The 10995-nt window shown below is 41.1% G+C and overlaps 1 long non-coding RNA gene across 1 annotated transcript in view; it reads right to left on the bottom strand.

The window, feature by feature from the left end:
* Nucleotides 1–243: 243 nt before the first annotated feature.
* The window catches only part of LOC137149152 (uncharacterized), a 28486-nt gene continuing 17734 nt past the window's right edge, over nt 244–10995 (bottom strand). The window contains exon 3 of the long non-coding RNA XR_010918681.1: nt 244–469. This is a non-coding gene — a long non-coding RNA (uncharacterized lncRNA). The remainder of the gene's footprint in view (nt 470–10995) is intronic.

Below are 10995 nucleotides of genomic sequence, written 5' to 3'. Positions count from 1 at the left end.
AGAGAAGTTAACCAAACATAGATGGTGGGGAGACATTCCCCTCAAAGGGATAGGGTAGGAAACCATGTGGGACTGAGGCGCTTGAAACCTGAACAGAGCTTTAGATTCTCAGCAAACAAGATTTCATTGCTCATGGATTCTGGCTCTGGCCCTGTATTCATTGCTGTGGATTGATCAGCTTCTGGATGTAAGAAGTATGAGATTAAACAAGAAATGGCAAGAGTCAACAGGTCAGCAGTGACTGAATTTGCTCTTTATTTAATAAAGCATTGTAGTTACTGAGCTCAACATTTATCTTTACTGGCATTATATGGGAGCTGCAAGCATCTTGAAGAATATCCTGAATATTTCTCTCCTTTTACTGTTGCTTCTGTATACATTTCTTTTGAACTTCTGTTTTAGTGTGTGGTGGCACACAAACCATTGGTTTCAGCACAGAAAAGGGAATCAGGAACTCCTGACTCCTCCTCTGTAAAGAAGGAAAATATCACTTTGTTACTTCATACTATTGTGAGGATGGTTCAGAAAAAACTCAAACAGCACTCTTTAAGTGGTTAATATTATTTTATAACTTCCTACAGCAATAATCCTCAGTGAATCACAACAGCTGAGACATACACAAACTGTATAGGAGAGAGTTGTTTGTTTATTCAACACTGATCTGCAGCCCACAGAAAATTCTATAAACACAAAAGATAAAGTAATTTGAGGGGAGGGAGGGTTTGTGATACTTTAGCATTTCTACACAGTGGATGTGGAACTAATTTGTTCTGGGGAAATTTGGGGTAAACAGCCAGTGCAGCTGATTTTCAAATGAGAGTCATTACGCAGTTATATTGGCTATCTGAGCTGTACAAGAATTAGACCAAAAGTGCTATTGAATAATCATTAAACTAATGCTAGCAATGCCCATTTCAAGAAAAGGGTATTTTTAAAAACAAGGGTGAGAAAAGAGTCTGACCATTGAGAAGAAGTTTAAAAATACCAGAGTTCCACAGCAAACACTTTGGATAATTGATCCCTGGAAAAAGAAAGATTATCACAGACCCCTAGATAGGAGGAACAAGCTTTCTAATTCCCAGCAATGGAGGAAAAGGTGAGAGAGAGGAGAAAAAATGGTGTAAAGCCATGTTTTCCACTCCAGCCTTTGTTCTGCAGATCCTTTTGGCATCTCATTTTCCTCTGACTCCCAGATTAGAGGAACCAACCAGCTGGGAACTACCTGAAATCCTAAAATGACAGACAAATCACAATCAGCTCTGGGAGAAAAATGTCTAGTAATGAAGTTGAATCTCTTGTATGCTGATCTTTTGGAAACATCAGGTAGGAGATTGAGGCAGACAGAAATGGCCAGAGAAAAATTGGTGGTAAAGATTCCATCTCTACAAAAATAAAAACCCCATTGTTAGAAAAATCAGGCCAGAGCCAAATAAACTTTATGATACTGGAATTTCCAGTCAGAGGAGAAATTAAAGACATAGTGCAATGGGGGGAGTAGGAGGAGATACAAAATATCTCTCAATTTCTGTGTCTCAATTGTGAGGAGAATCTGGTTTCTAAATTATGCTCTTACAGGGAAGGGGCAGTGAGCCACAATGGGCAGCACAGTAAGAAGTCAATGTATAACTCTTCAGGGACAAGATGAGACTTTCAAAGGCTGTGCAGACAAGATATAAAAAATAAACTGATGATTACAAGCTTTTGCTATTTGCAGAACCTTAGTTCCACTGTGACACCAAAGAAGGAAAGTAATGACTAGCATACAAAAGATTTTTGCTGCTGAAGTCATTCCTGCCTGTTCCCGGCAAGGAACCTGTTGATTTACTGAGTAAAAACCCTATTTTGTTGGGAATTTATGTGGCTACTATTAAAGAGAAAGATGTGCTGAAAGCAGGCAGTTCATCAAATAGACTTTCAGGTGGAAACTAAAGCAAAAGAACTAAAGAGAACTACAAAACTTTCAACCAGTAACTTAATAAAATACCTTCTAAATCAGTTTGTAATGGCTTCTGTAGCTACTAGAATTTGTGTAGGGAGCTTTAGGTCTTGATCTTTTCAGATGTTTGCAGAGGAAATACCCTTTTCACTGTGTTTTCTTTGAGCATTTCCCATTTGCATTCCAGAAGATATAACTTGCCTGGTAAACCCTTAAAAATGTTTAAACTGAAGTAATCTCAGGGCTGTACTAAGTCTGTGCATATTTTCATTGTATGAATGGGCACTGAGGGTGAAATGTTGACCCTATTGACGTCAAAGGCAAAATGTCCATTGACTTCAGTGGGGCCAGGCTTTCTCCCTATAAGTATAAAAACCCTGTAGGACCATATTATACTATCCTTACTCAAGATGAGTAGTATTTTACTCCGCAAATAATCCCACTGATTTAAATGAGACTGCTCCGGGAGTAAGACAGTATTCAGCATGAGTAAGGAGACCAGAATCTTGCCCAATGGGACTATTCACAGAGTAAGGTACTACTCAGACTGGGTAACATTGGCAGAATGTGGCCATTGATAACATTGGGTTGTGATAGGTACTCCACAGCCACTTCCTTCACAAAAGGACAGTGGATTCTTATCATTAGATACAATTCTAAACAATACTTTTCTGCTCAAATACAGTTACTACTGCTCCGAAATGAAAGAGAAGCATTTAAGCAAACCCTTAGATTTCTTGGAATTGCTTAGTTATGAGCTAGGTCTGCAAAGAGGACTTAACTGTTAGGTGTTGTAATGCTGAGTTTAGGGGCCCTCATACCTAGTGGACTCCACAGCCCCAAGTGCCCAAGCTCTTATACAAATGTGTGAGGAGAGCTAGGCACCTAAGACAGGGAATCACAGAAGATTGCAGTCTGAGTCAGGAGCTGCCTAAGCTAGTCAGTAGGAAAAAGGGTGGCCTAAGCCCCATCCCTCAAAGGGAGCTTGGTAGCTCATTCAGGGCTGGAGGGAGGCACCTCCCTGCACTTGGGCTTCATAGCCACAAACCCTCTCCTGGAGTTAGGTGCCTAAGCCCTTTTCTATGAAAAAACAAGGAGGCAGAGGAGCCCCCGCCCGCTGTGCCCCAGTGGTTAAAGCACCCAGGCCCAGTGGTTAGCACACTCAGCCAGGCTGTGGGATACTTATGCAAAGTGTAACAGTTTCAACAGCAGAGACTGAGACTAGCCTGGAGCCTAGATGGCAGATCTGGGTTCAAGTCCCTGCTGCCCTCAGGCGGAGTGGGGATTTGAATGCAGGTCTCCTACATCTTGAGTGAGCGCTCTAACCACTGGGCAATTGGGAGTGCAGGGGATAAAGCACGCCGCCGCCGCCACCTCCTCCTGCTGTCTTTTGGGGGGGGCCTAATCTAGTAGGTGTGCTCTGAGGATATATACACCGGATCAGGTATCAGGTGGGATGGAGAAGGGAACACATGTTTTTTGAATCCCACTGGAGCTCAGGTATGAGTTAGGTGCCGAGCTGCTCAGTCGTGTCAGCACTGAGACAGCTGCGTGCATGCCCAGCAGATGACATGTAGGTGCTTCGGGGACTTTATCAGTGGAAACTTAGGTGCCTACAGGTGTAGGCAGCAGCTGAATGGAGATTTTGATCATCTAAAATTTGGATTTAGGTTCCTAAATCCCCCTTGTAAATCCCATCCAGGTTTACTGCACAGCAATGAACACTTTCCTCGTATCTAAACCACCTTACTCCACAATAACCGAACACATAACCTCAACCCTTCTACATTATTTTAGCATTGCACTGATCACTTCTTAATTGAATTTGCATGTTTAAACCAATGAAAGCAATTAATAAATAATTGCCTATTATTCTAGTATACAAAATCTGCATAGGACTTGTCTACAAAGCTACTTGAAGAGGGCCATAGTCCAACAAAGCATTTATGGTCATGGGTAATTTTGGAACTATTTGCATGATTAATGAAGGCAGGTCAGGATCCAGTTGCCTGTCTACATCCCTTGTTTGTTGCATAGAAATCTTTGTGCTCCTATCTATCAAGTTAGTTATAAATCACATCTTCCTCCTCATCATATTTTAAAGCCTCCCAAATATTTAAACTCTTTCTCCCTCACTGTCTCTCTTCCTTTCCTAACACAAGAATAAAAACTTGAGTAGACTATAAACATTTTGCATGTGTGTGAGAGTGTTTTGTTTGTGTGATGAACAAAAGGAAAAACCAAGTCAAGTTAATTTCACATTTATCTATGAATATGGTGAGGTCAGTAGTTATACCTTATAGTTTGCATGCCTGTCTTTTTACAACCACTGCATAATCATTCACCGAAGCAACTGTTCATCTACACCACGTGTTTCTTTGTAAAATGGTGTTTTTTCAAGAGCACATTTGTATTTTCAGAACAATGCTAGCAAACAGCCATCTTAGGACACTTAATAAAGGCATTATATCTCTGGGACATACCATGGATCATTCAAAATATCTTCTCTGGTGAATTATTCACATCACAGCTCAAGTGATTGGCGCAGAGATCATGACACCACAGATAGGATTATAAACACCATGTACAGCATAAGCTACAGGAACAGACAAACTCTTAATTACAGATCATGGGCCAAATTCTGTGCACATTACAAGGTGAAATTCCAGTTTACTACAGTGAGAATTGCACCATATAACAGAGGGTAAATTTGGCCCTTGCTTTCATGCAAAAGCTTTACACAATGGAATATTCTTCATAGTTTTCCCATTGGTCTTAAAACTATGCAGTGGCCAAGTCCAAGAGGACAGCAAAAATATATTTTAAATCCAGAGACTCCCATTGACTTCAATGGGAGCAAGACTGCACCCAGATGATGTAAACAACATTTGGTCTGGCACAGGTTTTTCAAGTTTCCCCATTCTGCTTTCCTTCTGTGTAGCAGTACTAGATGTTCCTACTTCAGTTCTTTAACATTGCTATTGCCATTTGGAAAGCTGCCGCTTTAATACTTACCCTGGAGGTTTCACCACACCCAACCATGACAACAAAAGTAACCCAAAAAATTCAGAGCAGCTCACATCTACTGTTAATACGGACACTCATAATATTTTCCTCTTTAACCCTCTTTCTGTGTCAGCACTTATTCTGAGCATTTCAAAACAAGGATTTGAAGGGCAAGTAGGGAAAAACAGTGATATGAAGAGGACAAGGAGAACAGAAGCATCTGGGGAAGGTTTTCCCAGACTGACATGCTTAGAAAGAACCAATCAAAATTAAAAGAGAACACAAATGACTAGGAGTCAGGAGTGAAGCTTAAGGCATGTCTACACTACAGAATGAAGTAGATCTAACTTACATCAGCATACAGTTGCTGCAGTAATTGTATTGCTTGTGCAGATCTTTACTTTGCTCCTTGTGTCAGAAGTGAGTATCCTCATCAGGAGCATTTGCACTGATTGAACTGTCAGTGTGGGGCATTGCGGGATGGTTTTAAACTACATTGACATTATGCAGCTCATGGGGGTGGAGTTATTAAGTCGGTGTAGTGGGTGAGTTACATTGGCGGGAGCGAAATTTTAGTGTAGACGCTTACAGAGTTAGGTCGACGTAAGCTGACTTGCATCGACCTAACTCTGTAGTGTAGACCAGAGCTCAGCCTAACAAGGAAATAACCTTTGCAAGTGTAAGAGGTCTTCACTGCAGAATTAACTCAGGTGATGGGCGTCTGAGCATCCAAGTTAGCCTAGCTTGGGTGTGAGCAGTCACATTGCAAAGCCATATCTGAGTTATTGTGTCCTCCTTGGTGCTGCACGCACCCCTATGTGTCGCTAGAACCTCATGGGACACATTCGTTGGTTCGTTGTGCTGCAGGAAGCTGAGCTGTTATTGTAGGATTCTTGCCAAGTGAATTGTGGGGGAACTTGTCTGCCCTTCTGGCCTGATGGGGGGATTTGTGGGAAGGCACTGGATGACTATCAGCACTTGAGTGGTTTAGCGTGTGTCCTCACCGCAAAGTGGGCAGGTTACCAGCCTAAGGAAAAGCCTCTCTTGGCCTTTAGCTACAGACCTAGATGACCCAGCCAGCGTGGATCAAAAGCACCGCTAAACTCAGGTGAGAGGGCTTTGTGCGGCCAGAGAGCAGAGTTAAAGGCAACGTTGGAATAAGAACCCGAATTAACCGCAATGAAGAGATACTGAATGGTTTTTGTAGAACCTTCCTGAAGTACAATGGGGGATCTACTCTGCTCAGAGTTACTCACTTCTTTAAAGTGAATTTCCATGAGTATTACATGGAAAAGAGAAGGAACAAGACCCTCCAATTTAAATTTTCTTTAATTATTCTTGCAGTTAGTTCTGAGGTGCTATGACATGCTTAGTAACAGGGGATGTGTGAGCACAAAGGGGTTACATGGTAACTTTACAATCTGCTTTGAACATAGGGAGGCAAATAGCTGCATTAACCTATCAGGGAATCAGAGAACTCAGGGAGTTGCCATTCAATCCTTGTGTTCCCTCTTGTTCTGGGCATGTGTCAGTTATTCTACTCCTTCTCATGAAGCTGCTTACTCCTCCAGTGTACCCATCAGCTACTGTGGACAGCAAGTAGTGGAGGTGGAAGCTGGGCTTCTTCTGCTTCCCATTTGTATCTACACTTCCCATCCCTTTGGTTGCAAAGGGAGTACTAGACAAGCATTTCTCCCTTCCCGGCCCCCTCGCCCCCTTGTCCTCCCAGCTGGAGTTGGAACCTGAGCAGGTTGTCCAGAGAACAAAAAGGAGCTTTATTCCCCTGCGTGGCTGGGTAACAGTTGTGACAATCTAGCTCCATAGAATCAGAGGTGGAAGGGACCTCAGGAGGTCATCTAGTCCAACCCCCTGCTCAGAGCAGGACTAACCTCAGCTATATCATCCCAGCCAGGGTTTTGTGGTATTTGCAGAAAAATGGGAGTTTTGAACAACGATGAATGAACAAGCTTCCCTAATTCACAAAAGCCTATAGCCAGGACTTTGGCTGACATGGAATAAAGTCAGAGGAATTATTTGATTATTAAACAGCTTGTTTGAGGGGGCAATGGTTGATCTGAGCTGAAATGTTCTTGCTTTGCCCTCAAAGCCCTTTATGCCTTTCCTGAACTGGAATGCCATCAAGGTTGGTCTCCAGGAAAGGTCCAGAAAAGCATCAGGGAGTCTCAAAAGAGGGAACTGACTTGTGTGGCTGGTCCAACTGAATCTTTGCTCTGGGATCTCAGCCCTTGAGCAAAGGTAGTGAAGTGAGGAAACGTGAGCCAAGATAATAAAGAAGATATTTCATTTAAATAGGCTTCAGGTATCAAGAAGGGTTTCTTCTCCCACATAACATTTCACAGATCATCTGCGTGCACAACTGGAAGAGAAAAATGATGTTCTAACGTAGTAGATGTTCCTGGAGGCAGCATACTGCATTCGCTGGACTAATGGTCTGATCCAGTATGGTTAATTTGGCATCCCTGACATAGGTCTGTTAAGAACATAACTGCTCTGTGCTGCGAACAGGGATTGTAGCAGTGTAAAGAGAAGCTTTAGTATTTGTGGCATGAATGGCTCTAAAACAATGAAGGAAAACATTTGCAGAGGAAAGCAGTTATTTAATGTTATCATAGCAGAGATCACAGAAGGCTAAGCAATGTTACATATGGCTGGCCTTGTACGTGAGCACCTCCTCATTTACTTTCCTGGTGTTGCTTATTAGTCCTTTAATGTGCATGCCAAATCAAACACAAACATACATAGACTGCCAGCCGCACAGTTGTGATCAATTAATTAATGTTTATAAAGCATTTTGGAGCACTATAGACATGCTAAGCAGTATTGTTACAGTGCTGCTGACTTACATACTTTCCCTAAAAGTTTGACTTAAATCTCACTTTGAGCCCTGTGGATGCTTTAGTTTTTATCTGTGGGTGGATCATTTGGTTTGCACCAGAATGTTGAAAAGGTGGGTCAATCTAGGAATGAAAGATTGGAAAACAAGTCCCAGGATAAATTCACATGCAATAGGCATTTCAAATGTAGGTGTTCCTATTCTTGTAGTAGTATTTTATAATTTTGCTTCTTGTTTACATCTTTGCAATTAAATAATAACTGTAAGTAATGTAATCCTCCCTCAGTAAGAAAAATTATGAATTCAATACACCTCAAATAATCAATGGCTATATCATGTATACACAGAAATATCAAGATACTAGATAGGGTGCAGATGCTAGCTTATAGAGACTGTTATATTCCATACCCAAATAAAAATATATCCTGACATGAATTATTTAACTCTGGCATCTCTGTGGAAAAGCAACATTTAAAAATAAAAAGTTTCTTCTTAAACTTTGGCGCAGTCAAGTTATTTTAATGACTATTTCAATGGTATAACAATACCACTAAACATCCCTGAAAAGCTGAATCAGCAGAAAAATCCTAACTTGAAACCCCAGGGATGACACATTCACCCTCCCCTCTTTAGCTGATTTTTTTTCCTTTCTTTGCCTCAGGCTAGGGCTGGGTTCCTCCACACCTCATTGGATAAGACTCATAAGCAGCAAAGCTTTATCTTTACATACTAAGAAGCAGCTCTCCTGAGATTGCTTGAGGGCAATGAACAGGGAAGCCAACTCACTGCTGAAATCAAAGGTACATGCAGAGTTCCCATGGTAAAGCAGTCATAGAGTTTTGAGCTTTATAATTTCATTCAATAGCCTCCACCCTGTATTTTCAATTAACAGTTGTACTCTATCAAATAGTCATTACAAGCTCATACTTCAAATAGTTCAAGCAAGCGAAGTGTGACCATTTTGTGGAGGCCATAACAAGGTATAATATGACAAAGATTGTTGTGTAATAACACTATGGAGTTCCTCAGCTATGTGGCCTAATTACATTTTTCTTTTAACCTACTGAGGATGTATCTGGAACCACATGAGAAAATGGAAACGTGTCAAGTGGGGGTGGGATGGAAATAAAGAGGATCTTGAGTCTATAAGTCATGTGTTACTGCAGCAGTGCATGAAGGCTTCAATAATTCAAACTGCCAGTATTTGATTAAGTGTTCTGCATTCTGTAACTGCAATTAAATATTATGTTAGGAGGTAATCGGGGAAACACTGTGAACATCAAGACTTGAACAAACACCATACTTGTTCAAAGTGACCTCATAACGTTAGGCTTTTGATAGGTAGTGACAGGTGTAGAGAGAGGCTCACTTTGGGTTTCACCATTGACGTCACTTTAGAGGTTTGCTTGAATAAGGACTACAAGATTGGATTTTTCATTCATTTTATTAACTGTGAAATATCTTACATGTATAACCCCATCCTTTCCTCCTTTGACTGGTTAATCAAACCAGGAACTTATATCAAGCCTTTGGATTCAGTGTGCCCCCCACCTTTGCATTTGGTTTTAATTTAAAAGTGTTGCTCTCTGGGAGCTCCTTCTTCTGAGACGACTATTTTTTGTTAAGGCTATCGTAAGTGACAGTCTTTTCCCAGTGAAATTCAGCAGGCTGCTAGCGACCTGCAAAATACTAAGATAATGGGATCATTTTTCAGTGAATTTGTGGCTCAAAGAGCAAAAAGGTTTGAGAACCACTGGTCTATAGTATGGCTTGGCTGGCTACCATGATTTTCAGGAAAATAAACAGCCCGCTAAAGAAAGTGTGCTAGAAACCTGCTAGTACGTGCGCTTTTTTACAGTAAAAGCTAGCATGGTTTTGCGCTCAGTATGAACCTATGAAATAATTAGATCCTTTGGTAAGACTGGACTTCATCTCTCCTTCAGCTATAATATGTTAGCCAGTCTGGAAAGCATTTAGGAATTCAATTGTATGTAACTTGAAAGTGATTAAGAAGCAGAAATGTATAAAAGGCAAGTTCACCTACTCCATCACAAGCTTTACCACAGGAGTCCTCCGCATCTCAATAGTCCATCGTGTTATTCTTATCGTACTTATTTCATTCCAGGTTTATATTCCCTCCAGCCATGTCACTGGGTACATCACTTGGATGAAAAGTCCTGTCTGATATGTAAATGAAGGTCCTAGTCTTACTTTCAAATTCAGCTCCCTGCATCAACCCCCTGAATTCCCCCCCCCCCCCCCCCCACACACACACACACACACACACACACACACACACACAATGTTCCTACATCCCTTTGTTTACTCCTACCCACAGCCTGGGGTATCTGCACAATTTTAATAAGACCATCGCCTCTAAGTCTCTTTCTAAACAAAGATATTTAGTTCTTTAAACTTCTTGTGTAGAAACTTCTTTCCATATGCTTCTGGTGACAAATATCACTCATTGTTAATGACTCAGATCAACAACAACTTGGAGTGTTTTTAATTATTCAGGATCCAGCACATTTAGGACTAACCAGAAGCCATTAGCTATCAGAAATGAGCCATTTGTTCAGCTTTATAAAAGCATGTAAAACTTCAGGCCTAAATCCCTTGGAAGTGGAGCTGCTCACTGTATTAATTGTCAATAACCCATTTTTCTGTTTCTGAATCCCATTTACAAATGGATCTGATGTGATGGAAGTGTTTGTTGTCTATAAGGGCACGTCCACATGAACACTTACTATGTGACAAGCTGGGGTATAAATCTACAGTGCTCCCATGTGTCACACACTAACTATCCGTGTGGACCCTGCTGCTGCTATGTACTAAATTTTCTGTAGTGCACACTGATGTGAACTTTCAGTGCGCATCAGCAGGATCTACATAGACAGTTAGTGTGTGACACATGGGTGCACTGTAGATTCACACCCCTGCTTGACACACAGTAAGAGCTTGTGTAGACATGCCCTAAGTATTCACTGATGTTTATAAACACACATTTCAATCTATTTCACTTTATGAACTGTTCACTTCAGCAGTTTACTATTCATGGTGTGTGCCTGTTCACCTAAATCACATGGTATTTTTTATGCTTGCTAACTGGATGGTTTCTTAAAGCAGGAGAACAACAAATGACTATTTTTAATATTGGTTTTTGCAAAAAATAACAGGTCATGCTAAAATTCATGAAACT

The sequence above is a fragment of the Emydura macquarii genome, unplaced genomic scaffold, assembly GCF_026122565.2.
Source record: "Emydura macquarii macquarii isolate MOO-44397 ecotype Brisbane River unplaced genomic scaffold, CSIRO-AGI_Emac_v2 contig_705, whole genome shotgun sequence".
NCBI classification, from domain to species: Eukaryota; Metazoa; Chordata; order Testudines; family Chelidae; genus Emydura; species Emydura macquarii.
This window is presented reverse-complemented; position numbering and strand designations above follow the sequence as displayed.